The 20,072-nt window shown below is 37.9% G+C and overlaps 1 long non-coding RNA gene across 1 annotated transcript; it reads left to right on the forward strand.

Annotated features, from left to right (window-relative positions):
- Positions 1-11,518: 11,518 nt before the first annotated feature.
- LOC117199141 (uncharacterized) lies at positions 11,519-13,819 on the forward strand. The gene is made up of 2 exons (XR_004480323.2): positions 11,519-11,605; positions 13,366-13,819. It is a non-coding gene; the product is annotated as an uncharacterized LOC117199141 (long non-coding RNA).
- Positions 13,820-20,072: the final 6,253 nt, after the last annotated feature.

Genomic DNA, 20,072 nt, shown 5'->3' on the forward strand with positions numbered 1-20,072 from the left:
ACACATTCTAAGATGCAAATCAGACTTCCATCAAATCGTGGCCCCTGCTTTACCTGCTTGTGGGTCATCCTAAGCATTCGTTCCCAAATTTGCTCTTCATTAGAATCATCTGAGAGCCTTTATAGACATCAAAGATCATCCCTTGCCCCAGGCTAGCTGACTGACTCTTGGGGATTGGGGGAGAGTGTAGAATTTGACTCCCCAGGTGATTTTGAAGCATGAGAGAGTTAACTATTGACATAAAGCATATGGACCACCTTTTCAATCAATACCATGTCCAAGGCTTAAACCATAATTTGACTATGATCCATGACTTTCCAAAAGTTTACTTTAGCTTTCTTACATTTAAGAAAGGCTATCTAAAAATAATGATGAGTTGGTTATGATGGACGTCACCACTTACAACCACTGAGCTGGGTGTTCTGTACTTTCTTATTTAATCCCCATGGCAGCCCAATGAGGAAGTTTTATTCATTAGCTTCATTCTACGGATCAAGCACCTGGGGTTCAGCAAAGAAAATTCCTCAAGGCCAAATGGTCGGTAAGTGCCAGAGCTAAGATGTAAGTGCATATGTGTCAAATTCCAAAGTCATAGGTCAATAGGAATGCAGTAAAGGGGTTGCAGGCTGTGGGGCTGTGTGGGGTCGGGGATGCTAGCCCAATCCTGGCTTCTCAGAGGAAGGGAATCTAAGCTGTAACTTGGAGGAAAAGATGAAGCCAGACTGGGGAGGCCAGAGAGGGGTGCTGAGGGAGGGAGAGGGCTGCTGGAAAGGAAGCCAAGTAGGAGGGAAGGAGTGTTCCAGGCGAGGGTAGGGAGTGAGGTGTGGTCACCAAGTGCAGCTCTGGAGGCAAAAGAGAATATGCTAATTATCCAGGTGCTACATAACCTGAGACGTCCCCAACTGGTTCAGGTAGAAATGGCAAAGTATCAAAATGAACATATTAGGAAAAAATCTATGGAAAAGAGAGGGCTTTGAGTTTATACGGTCTGAATTCATACGTGTTCAATAATGGAACTGGCGTATGAGAATTCAGCAGTGATGTGAGCAAAGCTTATTACAGACACTGGATGACAAAGAAGGCTCTATTCTTAAGACCAGCAGTGTGCTTATCTTCTAAGATAATTGCCACCATCCATTCTAGAAGGGGATTTGACATTATCTACTGTAGTCCTTTCATTTAGTTAAAGAATCTAAGCCTCAGAGAGGGTCTGTGGCTTTCCTAGCAGCTGTCTAAATGGCCCTGAGCTGGCCCTGGGATATAGGGTGGTTGGTTCCAGACAGGATTCTTTTTTATTCAGCCCTACTTGGAGGTAAGTCATCAGAGAGGATGGAAATTATTTTACATAATTTAAATAATAAAAAATAATGAAGAAAAGGCACGGCTGACTGCTTCTTGTGGGACCCACTACCCCTCTGACTTAAGCAGCTCTCTATCAGTGTCCTTCATCTGAGCATCCAAAGCAGCTATTGCATAAACACAAGTTCAGGGACATGCTTATATAAGCATCTTTGTGGAGAGAAGTTCTGTCACAATCCCATGTGTATTTCCATAGCTTTCAAAGGGTCTCTGCTTCCCAAAGTTTTACAATGGCAAAGTGCTTTTATTAAAAATCCAAAAGTCAGAGAATTTTTTCCAAAGCTTACATATTCAGTACTGTTGGATAATTTTATTTAATAGTATGTTTGAAACAGGTTTTTCCAATGCAAAGCTAGCCTATGTCTATAAACATAAGACAGTCTGAGGATAGTATGCTCAATCATCGTTATCATCAGTGATGATGGCTAATGCTTAATTAACACAATGTGCTGCACAGAATTCTAAGACCCCCAATATTACTGTACTTAATCTCAACACTACACTGTAAGGGCGGCATTGTTATCATCCCCATGTTACAGGGAAGAAAACTCAACAACAAAAAGATTGAGTTAGTTGCCCTATGTTAGTGGTTCTCAAAGTGTGGTCATTAGACCAGTAGCATCAACATCATCTGGGAATTTACTAGAAATGCAAACCCTTGGGCCCCACCCTGGACCTGTGAATCAGAAGCTCCTTGTTTTAATAAGACCCTCAGGTGATTCATGCTTTTAGTCATCCAGTCTGAGAACCACAGCCCTAGGGCATCCGCATAAAAACTGAAGCCAGGATTTAAATATAGGTCCTTTTGCCCCAAATCACAGCTGGTAAATGACAGAGCTGAGACTCAAGCCAGGGCACCAACTGCTGGTTTACCTTCTCTGGTTTAAGCAGTCTAACTATGGACACAGTCTAACTAGGTTATTTAAGCCCTAACTGCCATTGGGACTTAATTTTATGACTCTCCTTTATGGAATAAACTTTGGGACAGCAACCTCTGCCCAGCTGTCCCCACTGGTTTGTCCTACACCATGGCATTCTCAGTGAGGGGATCCAAACACTGGGGATTACCGAATTTGAGCCATCTGACCTTGGATAATTTTTACAAGCCTTGAGGACAGGCATTTAGGCAGGCTCTTACTCCAAACATGTCTGGTTAAAAAATAATAATAATCAGTAGGTCAGATTGTCTTTATAAGAATTAACTTTTTTTTTAAAGATTTTTTTTTGATGTGGACCATTCTTTTAGTCTTTATTGAATTTGTTACAATATTGCTCCTGTTTTCTACTTTGGTTTTTTTGGCCACGAGGCATGTAGGATCTTAGCTGCCCGACCAGGAATCGAACCCGCACCCCCTGCTTTGAAAGGTGAGTCTTAACCACTGGACCACCAGGGAAGTCCCTAAAAATTAACTTTCTTTCTTTTAAGACAAATCTGTAGGAGCATTTCACAAGGCAGTTAGAACCTCATTTTAAATAAATGCTCTCCTGGTACAACTGAGCCACAGTGTTGAAAGGTGAAGCCGATGTTTGGTGTTAAGTGACAGCTCTAGATTCTCAAGTTCACCACAATAGCTGGAAAGACCTTGTCCACACTGAAAATGTAAAGTATACTGCATACACCCACAAAAGACACTCTCCATGTTGCCTTCAACCTTGGTTTAACCTCTTTGACCTCTTCCCTCCAAACTCATTTTGAGGTGTTGAAAATACACATTACAGCTGCAAGTCCACATTTTGGGAATAAGGACAGTTTTAGAAATAATGACTTGAAATCAGAGTAGATTATGTCCCTTTTTCAGTTTACAAGTTGCATAATTTCACTGGCTTCTTGCATCTTGGGAAGGAAGACTCTTCCAACATATTCCAAACATCTCACAAATCAGTTTACAAAAAGCTTACTATTCTGATTGCGTATAAGACAAAATGTGACACCAAGTGCAGGGCATTCTTGAAACAGCAGATGCCTGGGAGGGAGCTCTGTGCCACAGAGTCTGAATTACCTCATACCTCGAGATTAGCAGGCCCTCCAGATCAGGGAGTGGTACCTAAACTTTTTTTTCTTTTTATTAATAAGTCCCTTTAACTCTAGTTCCAGCTTTCGTTCCTCCCTGGCTTTCATAAGGAGTGTCACCAGCGCAGTGACACAATGTTCTGTTTGTTTGCACTAGCAAACACAGGAAGTGTAATGGGGAAAAGGACTGCTAATAAAAATGAGTTCAGACACTTGATATAGATGTGACAAATGCCAAGCCGACTTCCATGTAGGAGATTCTGGTCTCATTTTATGTGAAAATAAGGTAATAAAACAAGACAAAAGGAGTGATAGGACTCTAATTTCAGCTTTTTAAACAATATAAATACGCTGATATCTTATAATAAATATCCCCTACGGTGGGGTCATTTTTTATGTGTTTAAATTTGTGTATGTGTGTGTGTATCCATCTATCAGTCTATCTTTTATCTATAAAGTGATAAGTCTTTCTACACATTAATATAGAACTTGGATTTCTCAACAATCTGAGAATACCAAAAAAGGCTTAGTCAGTGCCTACACAGTTATGAGAAATAGTATAGTATGATGTGTCCTTAATAGAATTAAAACAGGTATTATTTGATGTTAAATTATTAACCCCAAATTGGAATATCTTAAAAGACATATATCAAATAGTAGGAATTAAAATATGCCTAAAGAAAAAATAAAATTATATACAGAATAGTTATGTGGTAAAAACTTTACCAGTTTATTTTCTTCTCTCTCTCTCTCTCTCTCTCTCTATATATATATATATAAATTTATATACATATATATAATATAATAATTTGATATGATATATAATATAGATATAGCACATGTGTATATATAATACATATATTTCATAGATACATATAGAGAAATAGAACTGATATTGTATATATAAGAAATATGTCTTCATATATATATATATATATATATACATATATAGAGAGAACAATTCCTTCTCACCCGGAAGGAGTAATGCCATTCTTCATTTAACTACCATACTCATAAGATGATGGAGTTAATAGTCAGAAATGGGTCTAAAAGATCAACAGGATCAAAGGGGAGGAAATATGTACCCTCATGAGAATGCTCAAGAGCTTCTAACATTTAACCAGTCATTTTTCTTGTCAGTCCCATTTTAGGTGAAAATGAAGGAGCGAGGAGAAAAGAAGATGCCAGGATGGAGAATAGTAACAGGGCAGAGGCAACAGAAACAAAATGATACATTCTTAAAAGCCATCTGTTTCTGTCACAGTGGCTATTCTCATCCCTCTCCCTTTACCCCACTGATACCCTGATGCCCTGTTTCATTTTCATTTTTCCAGTTGTGACATGTTCGGTTGGTGTTTGATACCAGGTGGAGAAAGGAGTGCAGCCCAGGCCAGTACAAACTTATTCATAGGACTGTCTCCACTTTCCCATCACCCCCACCAGCCTGCCTTCTAATGGCTCCAGTAATCTGGATTTAAATCACATGCTAAATCCCATGTCCTACTTGATCTTAATGACTAATCTGCTCTTCTGCCAAGAAGAGATGACACTCCTTGTCATCCCTCCAGTTCCTGTGGTCAAAATTAATTAATTCAGGCTTCCCTGGTGGCGCAGTGGTTGAGAGTCCGCCTGCCGAGGCAGGGGACACGGGTTCGTGCCTCGGTCCGAGAAGATCCCACATGCCGTGGAGCGGCTGGGCCCGTGAGCCATGGCCGCTGAGCCTGCGCGTCCGGAGCCTGTGCTCCGCAACGGGAGAGGCCACAACGGTGAGGCCCGCGTATGGAAAAAAAAAAAATAATTAATTAATTCAACCAATACTTATTACGCATTACTATGAAGTAGGCAGTGGCGAGCAACGAAACTCCCCCTGCCTCCTCAGTTCTCTATAAAAATACAGAGAGATCAACTATTCTCCTTTGAACTTAGAATATGTATTCTCCAAGGAGCTGAGCTGAAAAAACTGTTTAATGCATTTAAAAATATGCACTTTAAAATTGTTTAATCCATTAAAGTACCTAGCAAGCTTACCGGTTGATAGTAATTTATTTTACCAACATCTATGTAATGAAAAGATTTTATTCTTGGGAAAGAAAATTAATTTATTTTTTATTCTGTCTTCAGACTGGTCTGAAACTATCAGAATTATAGCTTTTGGGTTCGATCACAAAAAGGAAGTTGATTATAGTGAACTCAAATAGCCAAATCAGATTTTTCTGCCAAATAAGTGCAATGGAAACAAGACCTCATCTAAATGTGGAAATCATGATCTCATGCCAGAATTTTAGGGAAATGAAGTTTATGTCTAATGACCATTAATATTAGTAATTATTTACTGCTTCTTTGTTAAAAGTGTACCTGAAAGAACTACTCTAAGATATCTGCCTTTATAGCATTTTTAAAAAAATTAAAAATAGGTTAAAAAATAGGTTTAAAAAAATTAAAAATAGGTATTGTGTCAAGGTTGTGTTATTTCAGGTAATTATGTTTTCTTCTCCAAGCATGTCTTTATCATTCTTTCATATCATATATGTTTTGCACTTTTTAAAATTGAAGTATAGTTAATTTATAATGTTGTGTTAGTTTCAAGTGTACAGCAAAGTGATTCAGTTATACATATATATATTATTTTTCAGATTCTTTTCCATTATAGATTATTATATCATATTTTATAATGCAAAGATATACATCAGCTTTAACCGTATTTTTCTACATTCCCTACTGTGTTAAGGAAAAAGTTGTATAAGCTCACAAAATATGAACATGCTCTACTGCTTGTACTTTTTGTTGTTTGGATGGCTTTGCTTTGTTTTTATTGTTGCCCAGTTGAGTAAATTTAAAACTATCATAATATTTTGTAGAAAACTATTCCTAGATGAATGAAATCTTTCTGAAATCCCCCAAATCTCACATTGGCCAACTTAGACCTACTGGCATGAATAGTACTCAGCTTCCTGCTTCTGACCCACAATTTTATATGTGAAAGTCATTGTCAAAGCTTGCAAGACAAGTCGTGTTGAACATTTCCAGATACCAAACCTCCCCTCTGTGATTTCAAACAGTCAACAGCTGCTCAGCCTGTTCTTCCCATCACTGTTCATGACTGCATCAGAAAAAATCCACCTTTAAAAAAATTGTGAAAACTCAGAACAGCAAAGCAACCAGTGGCAACTAAGTGACACTGTGCTGTTATCGACCTCAGCTCATTTTCATGCGCTCTTGTCCAATGGGACTAAACTCTCTTTACAGCAAGGGATGGTTTCAGCTGACCTGCTATGAATGTCCCAAGTGAGTCACTGCCGTTAACTCCATCAGTGCCATTTGCTGTCCACTTGGACACTTCTGAACAGCTGCTGGGCTCCAGTGCCAACTTCTAACTGGAAATATGGTTGGTCTGACTCAGTTTCAGAAGGGGAAAAGAAGGAGGGGGAGGGAGGGAGAGGAGGAGAGAATAAACTCACATGTCTCCTCTCAAAGAAGACTGACAACTCTGTTTTTTTCCATTGATTATGGTGGAAACACATTTTGAAGAAGTGAAAGTACTAAACCCAGTTTGTCACATTCTCTCTGCTTTGTTTCCTATTATTTTATTCATGAAGTTGGGTTGGAGTTTTATATTGAAAGTATGTGTTGATGTGGAAATTTGCAGCCCATACGATGTCACCCCATTTCCACTTTTTTTAGACCCATTCATCTTATTTTCCAAATACAAAAGTGAATATTTCCTTTACTCTGAAAATATTTTTCATAGAATTGAAAATCCATTTTGGTTCAATCAACTTTTTTGGAGCATTTGCTAGAACAGGCTTCTGGACTAGACATTAACAAGGATTCTGAGAAATATCAGACATGATCCTTGGATTCAAGAATTTGTAATAAAATGAAGAGAAAAGGCCTGTTTAAATAGATGGTCCAGGAACAATATGAGGGAGTGTGCATAAAAGTGCCAGATGCCTGGTACAGCTACCAGGGTCTGCAAGAACTCAGAGAAGGGCTCTGGGCTGGTGGTTTTAAATCTGGAATGATGGTAACTGATACTAACAAGTGAAATTAAATTGACTCTGTAAACATGGGCTATGTGTCATAGTTGGGCATGAAGCCTAAGTGTTTAAGTTAAAGGCTGAAATATGCTCACATGACCTCAGCATTTCATTTCAGGGGAAGTCTGTGATTTATATGTGCACTATTGTGTGCACAAGCACATATATACATTTTTCAAAAACTTTTATATTACCCAGAGATACCAAGGAGGTGGCTGTGTACTTGTTCTCTTGGGAATATTTATCTACCATCTTGTTGGCAGTGAACAAACAGCTATCCAGGTTTCTGGGGCTTACGAAAAGTTAGAAAATAGATTAATAGGGTAAGAAGAGTTCTTTCATTTTGAAAGCTCCCCCCATCCAACTATTTTCACTTCTTGAAAGGAGATTTCAGACTACAGACAGGTTAATTCTTACTTTCTTTTATGATGATGAGGTAACTATAGACTTAGAGAATTTTCAACAAAATTTCAGTGCTTACAAATATTTTCCCTGAGTGGTAAACATAGAAATCTTATTCCATGATCATTGGTACTTTGAGTTAATTTACCTCTCACTATGTTACTCACTCCAATTCATTGAGATTTGGGTTAAGAGAGCTTGTTCTCCAAATGCCAGGACAATGTTTATTTACTAAAAAAGTGAGTATACATAATTAATCTCAAAGTCATTGATGTGACCACAAATTCAATATGGAAAAAAATAAACCTGAAGTTTTAATCCTGAGGAGGTTTGCAAATATTAGAAAATAATAAATCTAAAAGAATGCTTTAATTTGGGACCTTAAAACCAACTAACAGTTTTTCTGTAGTTTCCCAATTCATATCTAAGGCTGCTAGAATAATTAATGAGCTATGACCAGTTTTTCCTAGGTGCAAAAGGAGAAATCCCATTTATAATTTAAAAAATCACACTTATCTAGAATTTCGTATAATCAAGTCTGTCTTAGACCTTGTCTATAGGCTTGATGGGAACCAAAGAGCTTTTCTTCAAATGGGGAGCCAAGCCAAAAGGGCAGCGAGTCTGAAGGGAACTAAGAGTTATGTGGTGAATAAGTACAACGAATGGGACTACAAGTCAACACATGAGTAATCTTGCTTTAATACTGTGGTACACTGGTAAACCCAGAAAGAGGCAGAGAAATAAGAAAGAGAAATAAGGAAGATAAGTTCTATGGAAAAATGGATGAAGACTTAATAATTTATCATATATGTGTGAGGGGATGTTAGAAAATTCCAAAGGGAAGAAAACAATTGAGTTGGGTTCTTAGAATGCCTTTGCTACATGGTTTTGGGCAGAGAGTAAGAACAATATTCATCCAATAAATATTTATTGAAGTGCCTATTATAAACCAGGCATTCTTCTGAATAGTAGAGATACTATAGTGAACCAAACCAAGTCTTTGATATCAAGATCCTTACATTCCAATGTGGAAGACATGTAATAATATATATGTATATATGTATATATATATATGTGTGTGTGTGTGTGTGTGTGTGTGTGTGTGTGTGTGTGTGTGTGTACACACACAGATCTGGATTACACTGTCAAGTAGACATTATAATATAATGTTTATAATATATTATAATAAGTCTCTCATATAATTATAAAATATAATGTCAAATGGCTAAAGAGAAAAATAATGCAGGGTAAGGTGATGTTAACTGCAAGTACATGGCAGTGTGAAAATGCAGGTGACTTTCATGCATCAGCAAGATTTGATTGTCCTTAAAGCACAGTGTACTTGGTTGGAGTAGGGGTAGGAAAGGGGTGAGAAAATTACTACAGAGGAGGCAAAATGTTCAGATTTCAAGTCTCATATGGTCTTATAAGTCCTGCTAAGAAATTTTGGTTTCCTCTGTAGGAAAATCAGGAGCCATGGAAGAATTCTTAAGCAGCAAAGTGACATGATGTGATCTGTTTTTATACAGATCACTTTCATGGCAGTATAGAAAGTGGATATGGGGTGAATAACTCCAGAGATAGGTGTCTCAGTTAGGGAGCTAGTTGCTGTGTACTATCAGTTTAGTTGAGAGGATTAAATGCAGGCCACAGTGTATCTTGTAGTCTGAGCTCTAGAGAGAAGGAATTCTAGACCAGATGACAACTGTGAATAGTTAACCCAGTTGTGGTCAGCTTGCCTAGTGGACCAGAATTGAGAAGTTTCTCCCAGCTCCATATTCTGCCTGTCTGGAATTTTTGCTTCTGGTAATAGCAGAGTAGTTTCTGTTTTTCAAACGGTACCACAGTTAACAACTATGCATCCTGGATAAAGTTTTAAAATATCAATTACTGAAGACATTGGAAAGACACAAAAAGAAGGCAGAGACTGGGAGACAGTGGATATTTGGAAGAAGGAAATAGCACTGATAAGTCTTCTGCTTCTTGCAGTTGTTTTTTGTTTGTTTATGCCAGATACAAGGTCCCAGTCTGCCAATTAAAACTTGGATAAAAAAATAATAGTTTTAGAGGCTTGAAGAGCCTGAATACACATTTTGGCGAGACCAAACAAGATAGGAGACAGCCAGAGAATTATATACAAGATTTTGTGTATAAATTCTGTCTACATCTCTGAATGATCCTTGAAATATGCATGTACAGGGCAGAATCCAAGCAGTTCAGCTGAGGCTAAAGGAAGTAAACATAGATTTCAGCTGCTGCCCAACAAAGGGATGACAGAATTGAAATTCAGTTCTAACCAAATTAACTTCCACTTATAGCAAAAGAATCAATAATATTTGGAGGAATATAACAGAATCCAGTGTCTCTGAAACATATTTTTCACAATGTCCATTATTACTAGACATACAAGGCAAACTTACTAAACATACAAAGAAACAAGAAAACATAACAGAAACCCAAGATAAAAGACTTAATAGAATTTGGCCTCAAAATGACCCAGACATTGGGATTAGCAGACAAGGATTTTAGAGTAAATATCATAACTATGATCCAAAATATGAAGAAAATGTATGTGGAATAAATGAAAAAGTGCTAAATAGAAACTGTAAATAATAACAAAGTAGAACTGAAAACTCCAATACCTGAGAAAAAAATTAACTGGATGGGTTTAACAACTAGGAGATGACACAAGAAAAAGCCAATAAAGTTGAAGATAGATCAATACAGTTATAAAGTTTGAAGAACAGGAGGAAAAAAGATTGGCCTGTGGGACAATATCAGAAGTCCAAATATACATGTAATTTGAGTCCTAGAAAGAATAGGGCATAAGAAATATTTGAAGTAGTAATACCTGAAAATTTCCCAAATTTGGTGAGACAGTTCCAGATTCAAGAAGATCAGCAAACTCAATCAAGATCCCCCCAAAATCATAGCAAGGCCCATAAAGGTTAATTTAAAGAAAACCAAAGATTACAAAAAGTTCTTAAAGCAGCCAGAGAAAAATGACACATTGTATGTAGTGAAACAACATTATAAATGACTGCTAACTTCTCATCAGAAACTATGGAAGCCAGAAGGCAATGGATCAATTTGTTGAAATGATTGAAAAAAAAAAACTTTCAAGTTAGAATTCTATATCTAATGAAAAGAATCTTCAAGAATGAAAGCAAACTAAAGCCATTTTCAATTAAATAAAAATTAAGAGAATTTATTGCCAGCAATCTGTACTACAAGATATGCTTTAAGGAGCTCTTCAGACTGAGGGAATTGATACTAGGTACAAATTTCCTCTTTTGAAAAGAATGAAGAACACTAGAAATAGTAAATATGTGGGTAAATAAAAAAGGCTATTTAAAACAAACAATTACAACTTTGTATTATGAGATTTATAAAGCATGTAGGTAATGATATTTATGACAACTATGGCAAAAAGTATAAGATACATGGACCTACATAACTGCTAAGTTTGTGTATTTTACATGAAGTGGTATGATGTTAATTCTAAGTGGACTGTTAAAATTTAAGAATGTGTACAGCAGTCCTTAGAGCAACAACTGAAAATTAATGCAAAGCGGTGTAGCTACAAAGCCAATACAGACAGTCCCTGACTTATGATGTTTCAAGTTATGATTTTGCTTTAGAGTGTTGTGAAAGCAATATGCATTCAGTAGAAACCATTCTTTAAATTTTGAATGTTTATCTTTTCCCAGGCTAACAATGTGTGGTAGGATACTCCCTTGTGATTCTGGGCGTCAGCAGTAAGCCACAGCTCCCAGTCAGCCATGTAATCACATGGGTAAGCAACCAATACACTTCCAACCATTCTGTACCCATACAGCCATTCTGTTTTTCACTTTCAGTACAGTATTCATTAAATTATATGATATATTCAACACTTGATTGTAAAATAGGATTTGTGTTAGATGATTTTGCCCAACTGTAGGACATTTAATGTAGGCTAGGCTAAGCTATGATGTTTGGTAGGTTAAGTGTACTAAATGCACTTTTGACATAATATTTTCAACATATGATGAGTTTATCAGGACATAACCCCATTGTAATTCAAGGAAGATCTGTAGATAAATTAAAATCACTTCTAAAAAATATATAGTTAGCCCAAAACAAAGCAGGCATAAGGCTTTAATTTCCTTCTCTAGATACACTCCCTGGCGATTTCATTCACTTCCATTGATTGAACTGTCACTGATAAGATGACTTAAAAAATTACAAAAGCTAAACATCTATCACCAGTCAACATCTTTCTCCTAAGATCCAGACAATATGTCTCACACAGAAGTAAAAATGAGAAGCCCATCAGCTAGATACAGCCTATTTTTTTTAAATTCAGGATATTTGGAAACTGGAATTTTTTTATATTACAATCCAAATTTCAAGATCTTCCTGGAAAAAAAGTGAAAATTTGGTTTACAGATCCTGAATTCTTACAACAGCATCATCATAGTAAGCTGCATAGTGGCTGTGTTCTTTAAACTGGACATTTACCATTCCCTACATATTGCATGACTGTTGAATGAAAAAAACAGGTGAATGAATTATATCATTAAATCTGCTGATATGAATACTATAAAGCTTATAATGTAATCTGTGAGGCATTAGCTTTTTTGTCAACCCAGTCACATCAACCTGAACTGAGTTTGCAGTCAACACTTTTCCCAAGGAAGTTCAGTTTAAGTAGGTCTCTCCATTTTGTATCTTTGTGGTTGATTTTCTGAACCTCAGTGCTGACTTTCCTTGTTATCCCTGGTAGATTTCATCATTGGTTTTAGCCTATCATCATGGCCAGTTGAGATATTCCAGAATCCCAATTCTGTCATCTACCAGAGTAACTTTCCTTCTCAATTCTGTCCTTTAGAAATCTAACATTATACCTTCTGCATTTTCCAATTTAAGTGGAACCAATCTTTGGTGACAGCTAAGCTGATGTGTAATTAGTGTCATTTAAAAATGATTCAACCTAGGAACAACTTCTCACAGATGACATTCTATTTTCACCTGAAGCTATATCAAGGTCTAGAGGCATGACTTTATGATTAATATTTTAATTAATGTTTGCTTGTTGACCCTAGTAAGCTTTTCTTTTGACACATTTTTCAATGTCAGGAACACAAAGAATTTTAACTGATACTGGCAGAAAGAGAAAAATAGGTGGAACACGAGGGGGCAGTTGAGGTGTGGGTTGGACTCTGGTTAATGCTCAGAATTAGGCAGCCTCTGTGGAACTGTCTGATCCAAAGTTTCGTTGCTTTTTGCCCCTGGGAATGTGAGAACTGGGAATGGTTTGCAAATATTTTCATAACCCTCCCATCTTCGTCATTATAAAGAGGAGGATTCTTTCAGCTCCCTCTTCTTTTTACTGGCACACATTGAAAGAAAAATGCAAGACAATATACATCTGGGAAACAAAGGTTGCCACATACATATGCAGATTGTTAAACAATATTTGGGAAAATGAATAATTTTGATTTATGTGTGTAAATGTCTTGAATTTATGCCCTTTTATGGTGAGTAACACACTGATTCTCTGTTATGCCTTAGGTTCTGAAATGAGGAAGAAGATACTTCATAATTTAGCAAAAACTGAAGATTTCTCAAGCTAATAATAGACCTATCATTTTGAATCAAAGATTATCTCCTGCAATAGATAGAAGAGTGAAGAGCCAGCCATCCTTTACCTTCAGTTGGTCCAAGAGGCTCTGTAGGTTAGTGTATCGCATCCTTGAAGGAGAGGTGGTGTCCTGGCTTATATAAGAGAAACACAAAGAAACTGGTTTAGAGGTTTTAGAAATTATGTCTTAGATGTCTAGGAAAATCACCCCAAACAATCAAAACATTATACAACCTTTTTATTGAGATATAAAATCTATCACAGAAACCAGCCACTAAAACTCAAAGCATGCACCAATCCTTGTGGAGATCTTTTAGGAAGAATATGATCAAGTATGAGATATAACAATAAAACAGCGTGGTGTACTCTTCTCATCTTCAAAAACACTTTACAAACTTTATCTAGTAAATGATCACAACTCATCACTGAGACGGCAGGTGGTGTTATTCATCCCACTCTACAGATGATAACCCCAGGAAAGGTGAGTGGGCCACCCCAGGACACACAGTGGGTATCAGAGATGACACAATCTTAGAAGTCCAGATATTCTCACTGTGACCAGAGACTGTCATGCTTTCAGAAAGCCCTGGTGTCCCAGGTTCCAGTCTGAAGGCCAGCAGACTAGAGATTCAGGAGAGTTGATAATTAAATGAAGTCTGAAGGTGGTCTCAAGAATTTCTGCTTGCTCAGAGAGGCTGGTCTTTTTATCCTATTTAAACCTTCAACTGATTGTACAAGGCCCACCCACATTTTAGAGAGTGATCTCTTTTTTCTTCACCGATTTAAATGCTAATCTCATCCAAAAACACACTTCAAGTTAAAATATAAAATTAACTATCACAGTTACTATTATAAAATGGATAAACAATTCCAAGAGAATAATTACAATTTTTTGAATAAGTTGGTATCACTCATGACCAATTACTTCTTCAGAGTATAAATCAAGTAATGCCTTTTAATAGAGAGAAAGATGGATTATGACCAAAATTATTGTTTTACTACTATGGGTTATGATAAAGAATAGGAATTATGATACAAAACTTGAGATAGTTGTGTCAATCTGTGGAAGCTTCTGGGGAAGATATGAGCCTGCTTGATGCCTTTGTGCAAATGCATTTTTTGACAAATGCTGGCAAGTGGAGAGCAGGCTGAATTTCATCCTTCAACCATAGTACATGAGGTCTGGTTTTGTGTGACCTGTGTATTCCACCATACCATATATGAACTGTACCCTTAGACTGTGTTGTAGTCTAAATCTGGTTACGTTCTAGTGAGGATGCAATTTAATGATGCGCCACTTATGTCAGAAAAAAGTTGATTACACTTATCAACAGGCCAAATATAATAAACTAGCATAAGTGAAATGGAATTTGCCTTCTTAAAGTTAGGCAGGAATTTGCCCTATTTTTAAATATGTCCTGGACAGATAAGCCAACTTTCTTAGGAACCTATTGTAGGGTCTTCAACCAAAACACCAAAAAATTATTCCTTGTGTCAAAGCAAAATCACTTACATGGAATTTAAGTAAAGTCATCATTTTATTCTGTTATGAATGCAAGGAAACATTATGCATTTTCTTCTATTATTACAACACAATGAGTTTTTTTTGTTTTGTTTTGTTTTGTTTGTTTGTTTTTTGTTGTTGTTTTTGTTTTTTTGCGGTATGCGGGCCTCTCACTGTTGTGGCCTCTCCCGCCGTGGAGCACAGGCTCCGGACGCGCAGGCTCAGCGGCCATGGCTCACGGGCCCAGCCGCTCCGCGGCATGTGGGATCTTCCCAAACTGGGGCACGAACCCGCATCTCCTGCATTGGCAGGCGGACTCTCAACCACTGTGCCACCAGGGAAGCCCCACAATGAGTTTTAAGAACACGAAGGCTAACAGAAATTTGGGGTTGAGACTTAGAAGTAGACTGTTTTCTTCACTGGACATAAACAAAATGATTTTACATCCCAACAAGCAGATCAGAAAGCCAGACAATTTGAAGCTCACCTAAAAATTTTTCTCACAGCTTTTCATTTCCCTGGTGTCTTTTAGCCTCTTGCCTTTCACAATAAAAATTAGAAAACAACCTATTTTCCCTTTCACAACCACTGCTAAGGTGTGGGCGTGACGAAAGAGAAGAGCCCTGCCAGCCAGTGCCAAACCAGTCCTAGGGATCATATGGTAAACCCTCACTTCTACCCACCAAAACCACCAATAAAAATAATGACAACAGTACCTCCCACTTGGGTACTGCTTTGATTTTCAATAGGATTAATTCACACTCTCTTACTTAAAACTCTTGCATGTTTATTGCCAATAAAATAAAGAAAGCAAGACAAAACACATACACACATAGTGTGAGGTAGTCATCGCATAAGGGGATTGTAGCTAAAGGAAAAGGGAGATTTAGTAATTTGCACATGGTCATATCACAAGTAAGTGACAGATTTGGTTTGGAAACAAGATCCTCTTCCATATCCAACAATCTTTCCAGGTTCTGGAACATCCATAAGATGGGTGGGATGACTCTGCATCTCCGTCCCCTTCCTGCTTATACATCCTCCTCCATCAAGCCTGCAATTTAGTCCATTTTCCCCTGCCCATCCCCAGATGGAATGGCTTTGCAGAGGAGAAGCACATTGATCGGTTTCTCTTTCTCCAAACCATCCTGAAAGGCTGTGCCACATACACGGAGGCGAGCAGCAAAGTAATCCACTCGCTTTCCCACTCATCATGGTTGGACCTTATCTTCCCTTTTACCCACAGAGTTCGGATTCACAAGAAATATGTAATCCACTTTGGTCCCTAATTTTGTCTCATATACCCATATCTATATATTTCTGTGGCGTCTCATGTTTATTTCATTCAAAGGTAATCTTTTTTCCTCTTTTCTGTTTCTGTTTTGTTTTCTTCTGTTTTTCTGATGTTTCCACAACTTACCTATATAATTTCAGTTTGTTTTTTCAGAATTCCAAGACCTTCCATGGAAAACTGAAGATGTACTCACATTTAACATATAATAATATTACTCAGTTGTTAAAATTGTTGGACCAGTTCTTCTTTTTCACTTTCTACCTCCCCTTTACCGCATTGAAATTCATCTTTTTTGTCTCTGAGCACTTCTAAACAGCTAAAGATCCTTCAGTTCAAAAACTTAATCACTTTGACCAAACATTCCACTAAAGCAGAAGAGATATCAAGTGGGTTGATGTATTTTAAAAGGCCAAAGAAGATCAGTTTAATATTTTTTTCTCTTTTAAACATACTCAGTATGGCCACAGTTTTCTCAAAGAGTCCACAATTTTAATTTAAAAACATGTTTCCTTTTTGGGACAAAAACCACACTAAAATACCGAGACCATTCTCCTGGCTCATCCTCTTTGCACAATATCCTACTTGATACTGTGATGGATTGAAGACCTAACTAAATACCCCCAGTTCATACTGAGTACACACCCTCCAAGCTCCCCAAACCAGTTAGGCATTATGGAGGGAGTTTTGCAATACGAATATTTTCCCAGTTGCTCTCTCTTGGCCACACCCCAGAAACAAATGAAAATGTTCTAGAGTTTTCAGAGTGGTCAAACACAGCTCTGCTTCCAGCCTCTCCTGAGTCAGGCACACATTTGGCCTGAAGCTGTTTTGTTGTTTTGTACAAATGGAAGCCACTCAACTGCTTTTACACCTTATTTTAATGTCTAATTATTTCAAAGTGATCTCTGTTTTTATTGACAATAATTACCCATCAAGTTCAAAGGCTCCCCCAATTATGAAACATCTTCTAAGGACTAGCTGATTAGTCCAGCTTGTTATTAAATTAGAAGTATATTCTTGGCCTGTTTTTAGTGAAGATTTTATTATTGCTTTCCTAATAAGCTTAATCATCCTCTTGAAATCACATTAATATTTTTCTAATCTCTATTATCTCTATTAAGAGGCTATGGGCTCACTCACTATTAGGTAAGCATTTAATGTCTCCTCTAATATGGTTCTAGATCATCTTTGCAATCCCATGTTTAACTCCTTGATTTTCCAGCCTCCCCCTTCCACTCCCCAGCCCCCAACTCAAACCCTCTGGTCTAACCAAATAGGTTTATACTTTGATGTCTGGAAATGATATGTACCTGTATCAGTCTCCTTGCCTTTACTCTAGTAGCAATAATGGTTTTCATTGAAAACTTCTTTTCTCTATATTCTTCCTATCCCAGGTCTCCCAGGTCACCATGCCATGCTCACTCTGTACTCAGATCTCAAAAAGCACTGTGGCTTCTCCCACTCACATAGCACTTAGCACATGGCAGTTGCCACTAAGTCCCTTAAATCTTAGTATTTATCTCTAGATTCTGACTCCACTGCTAGATTACAAACTTCAAGAAAGTGGGATTTGCTCTTATACATCACTGTGGCCTCACAATGTAACAAAATAGGAGGACTGGACCTGGAGCCTAAAGAACTGGCAGGTGGTAAGTAGTTAACGCTGTCCTTTATCAGCTCTGTGCTCTTGCATTATTCAACTTGTCTTCCTTTTGGTCTCAGTTTCTCGTTCATAAATTGGAGAAAATTCTTGTCTATTTACCTGGCAGTAAGCCCTGGGGTCATCCTTGACTCCCGACTACCTCTCCCTCCAAAGTCCAATTCTGCCAGCTTCCCCTCTACAGTACATCTTGGATAAAACCACTTCCCTCCACCTCCAATATGCCCACCTTGGCCCAAGTCCCATCATATGTCCCCTGGATGCTGCAATGGTCACCCTGCTTCCATCCTCCCACACTCGCCTGATGCTTCCTGCAATCTCTTTCCATGTGATCTTTTAAAGCTTATGCCAGAGAGTGTCCCTGCTCTGCCCAGAAACAGAAGTTGAGTCACAAATGTAGAAAACACACTTGTGGTTACTGGGGGGAAAAAGGGGAAGGGATAAATTGGGAGACTGGGAGTGACACATACACACTACTAGATATAAAATAGATAACTAATAAGGACCTACTGTATAGCACAGGGAACTCTACTCAATACTCTGTAATGGCCTATATGGGAAAAGAATCTAAAAAAGAGTGGATATATATGTATGTATAACTGACTCACTTTGCTGTACAGCAGATACTAACACAACATTGAAAATCAACTATACTCCAATAAAGAATTTTTAAAAATAAATATTTAGCTTTAAAAACAGTAAATAAATATGCCTTAATTTCGGATTAAAAAAAAGAAAGAAAAAGAACTTGCCAGTGCCCTAGGATCTCACTTGGAATGAAAGGCAAAGTCCTTACCAAGGCGCCTCTCAGCCCATCTCCTCTGCTTTACTCTGACCTCCGCTCCAGCCATTGCCTCCTTCTCGCTCCTAGGACATGCCAAGCATGCTCCCGCCTCAGAGCTCAGAGCTCACTCTCCCTCTGCCTGGCGTGGCCCTGCTCACATAGCGGCATGGCTCTCTTCCTCACTTCCTTCAGTTCTCTCTGTGTCTTCAGGCCATTTTGTCAGAGAGGACTTACCAGTGGCCCTATCTTAAAAAGCACCCTCACGCATACACTCTTTCTTTAGTCCCTTACCTTGCTTTACTTCTCTTCAGAGCTTGTATCACCGATGACACGTATTTATGTGTTTATGTATGTAGCTTCTGTCTTTCCTCTACTAGAACGTTAACCTCTTGGGAGCAGATGCCTTGTTTTGTTTACTACTATATCCCCAGGACCTTGAGGGGTACCTGGAACATAGTGGGTAGGTGCTCAATAAATATCCATTAAATAAATGAACAGATGAATAGGTACAGGTGTGTCTACTTGAGACCCTAAAGTTTGAGTCCACGGTTCTCCATCCTGGCTGCCCATTACAATCCAGTGGGGAATTTTAAAGAATGTTGATGTCCAGATCACAACCTAGGCTATTTAAATCAGAATTTCTTGGAGTGGAGCCCAGGTACTGGTACCTTTTAAACACTCCCTAAATGTTTCCAATGTATAAACAAGATTGAAAACCATTGTTCCGTAGCATATAAAATAGTGTTTGTGTTCTAATGGTCTTTGTGTTCCTGGCTAGCTCCTCACTAGCTAAGTATTTTGTACAATTTCAATTACTTAATAAATACTTTTTGAGTGGTGATTTAAGAAATGTCACTTTTAGTGCCTAGAGTAGTTTGTGCTCTGGGAAAATCTCAATACTATTTTGCTTGGTTGGATTTATATCTGTATCTTGCTTAGAAAAAGATGGCTGGAGAGTGGAACCATAAGAATGGAGCAGCTGCTCCCTGCCAGGTACTCTGCCAGTTACCAAACATACAAATCCCATATAATACTCACGTAACCAGGGTAATATTTTTGGTATGGTAAACCAATGTATTTTTTTTTTATTCTTGGCAAATTACTTTGCCCAGTGGCTCCCCCCAGATTGAATCAGAGGCAATTTATTGCTTTAGGTAAAGGTAGGTGGAGTAAACTAGATTCGTTCAGCTCAGATAAGACAACAATCTTGAAAGCTGGGTTTGTAGGGAGAAAAAAGAATTCGATAAATACTCAAAATTTCCCTTTAATAGAAATAAGAAAACTTGCCGGAATGACCAGTAGGTCCTGGAACGTTTTGGTCTCAGGACCCCTTGCACTATGACAAATGAGTGTAACCCCCCACAAAGAGTTTTTGTTTGTTAAGGTCAGCTCTAT

Source organism: Orcinus orca, chromosome 5 (genome assembly GCF_937001465.1).
Source record: "Orcinus orca chromosome 5, mOrcOrc1.1, whole genome shotgun sequence".
NCBI classification, from domain to species: Eukaryota; Metazoa; Chordata; class Mammalia; order Artiodactyla; family Delphinidae; genus Orcinus; species Orcinus orca.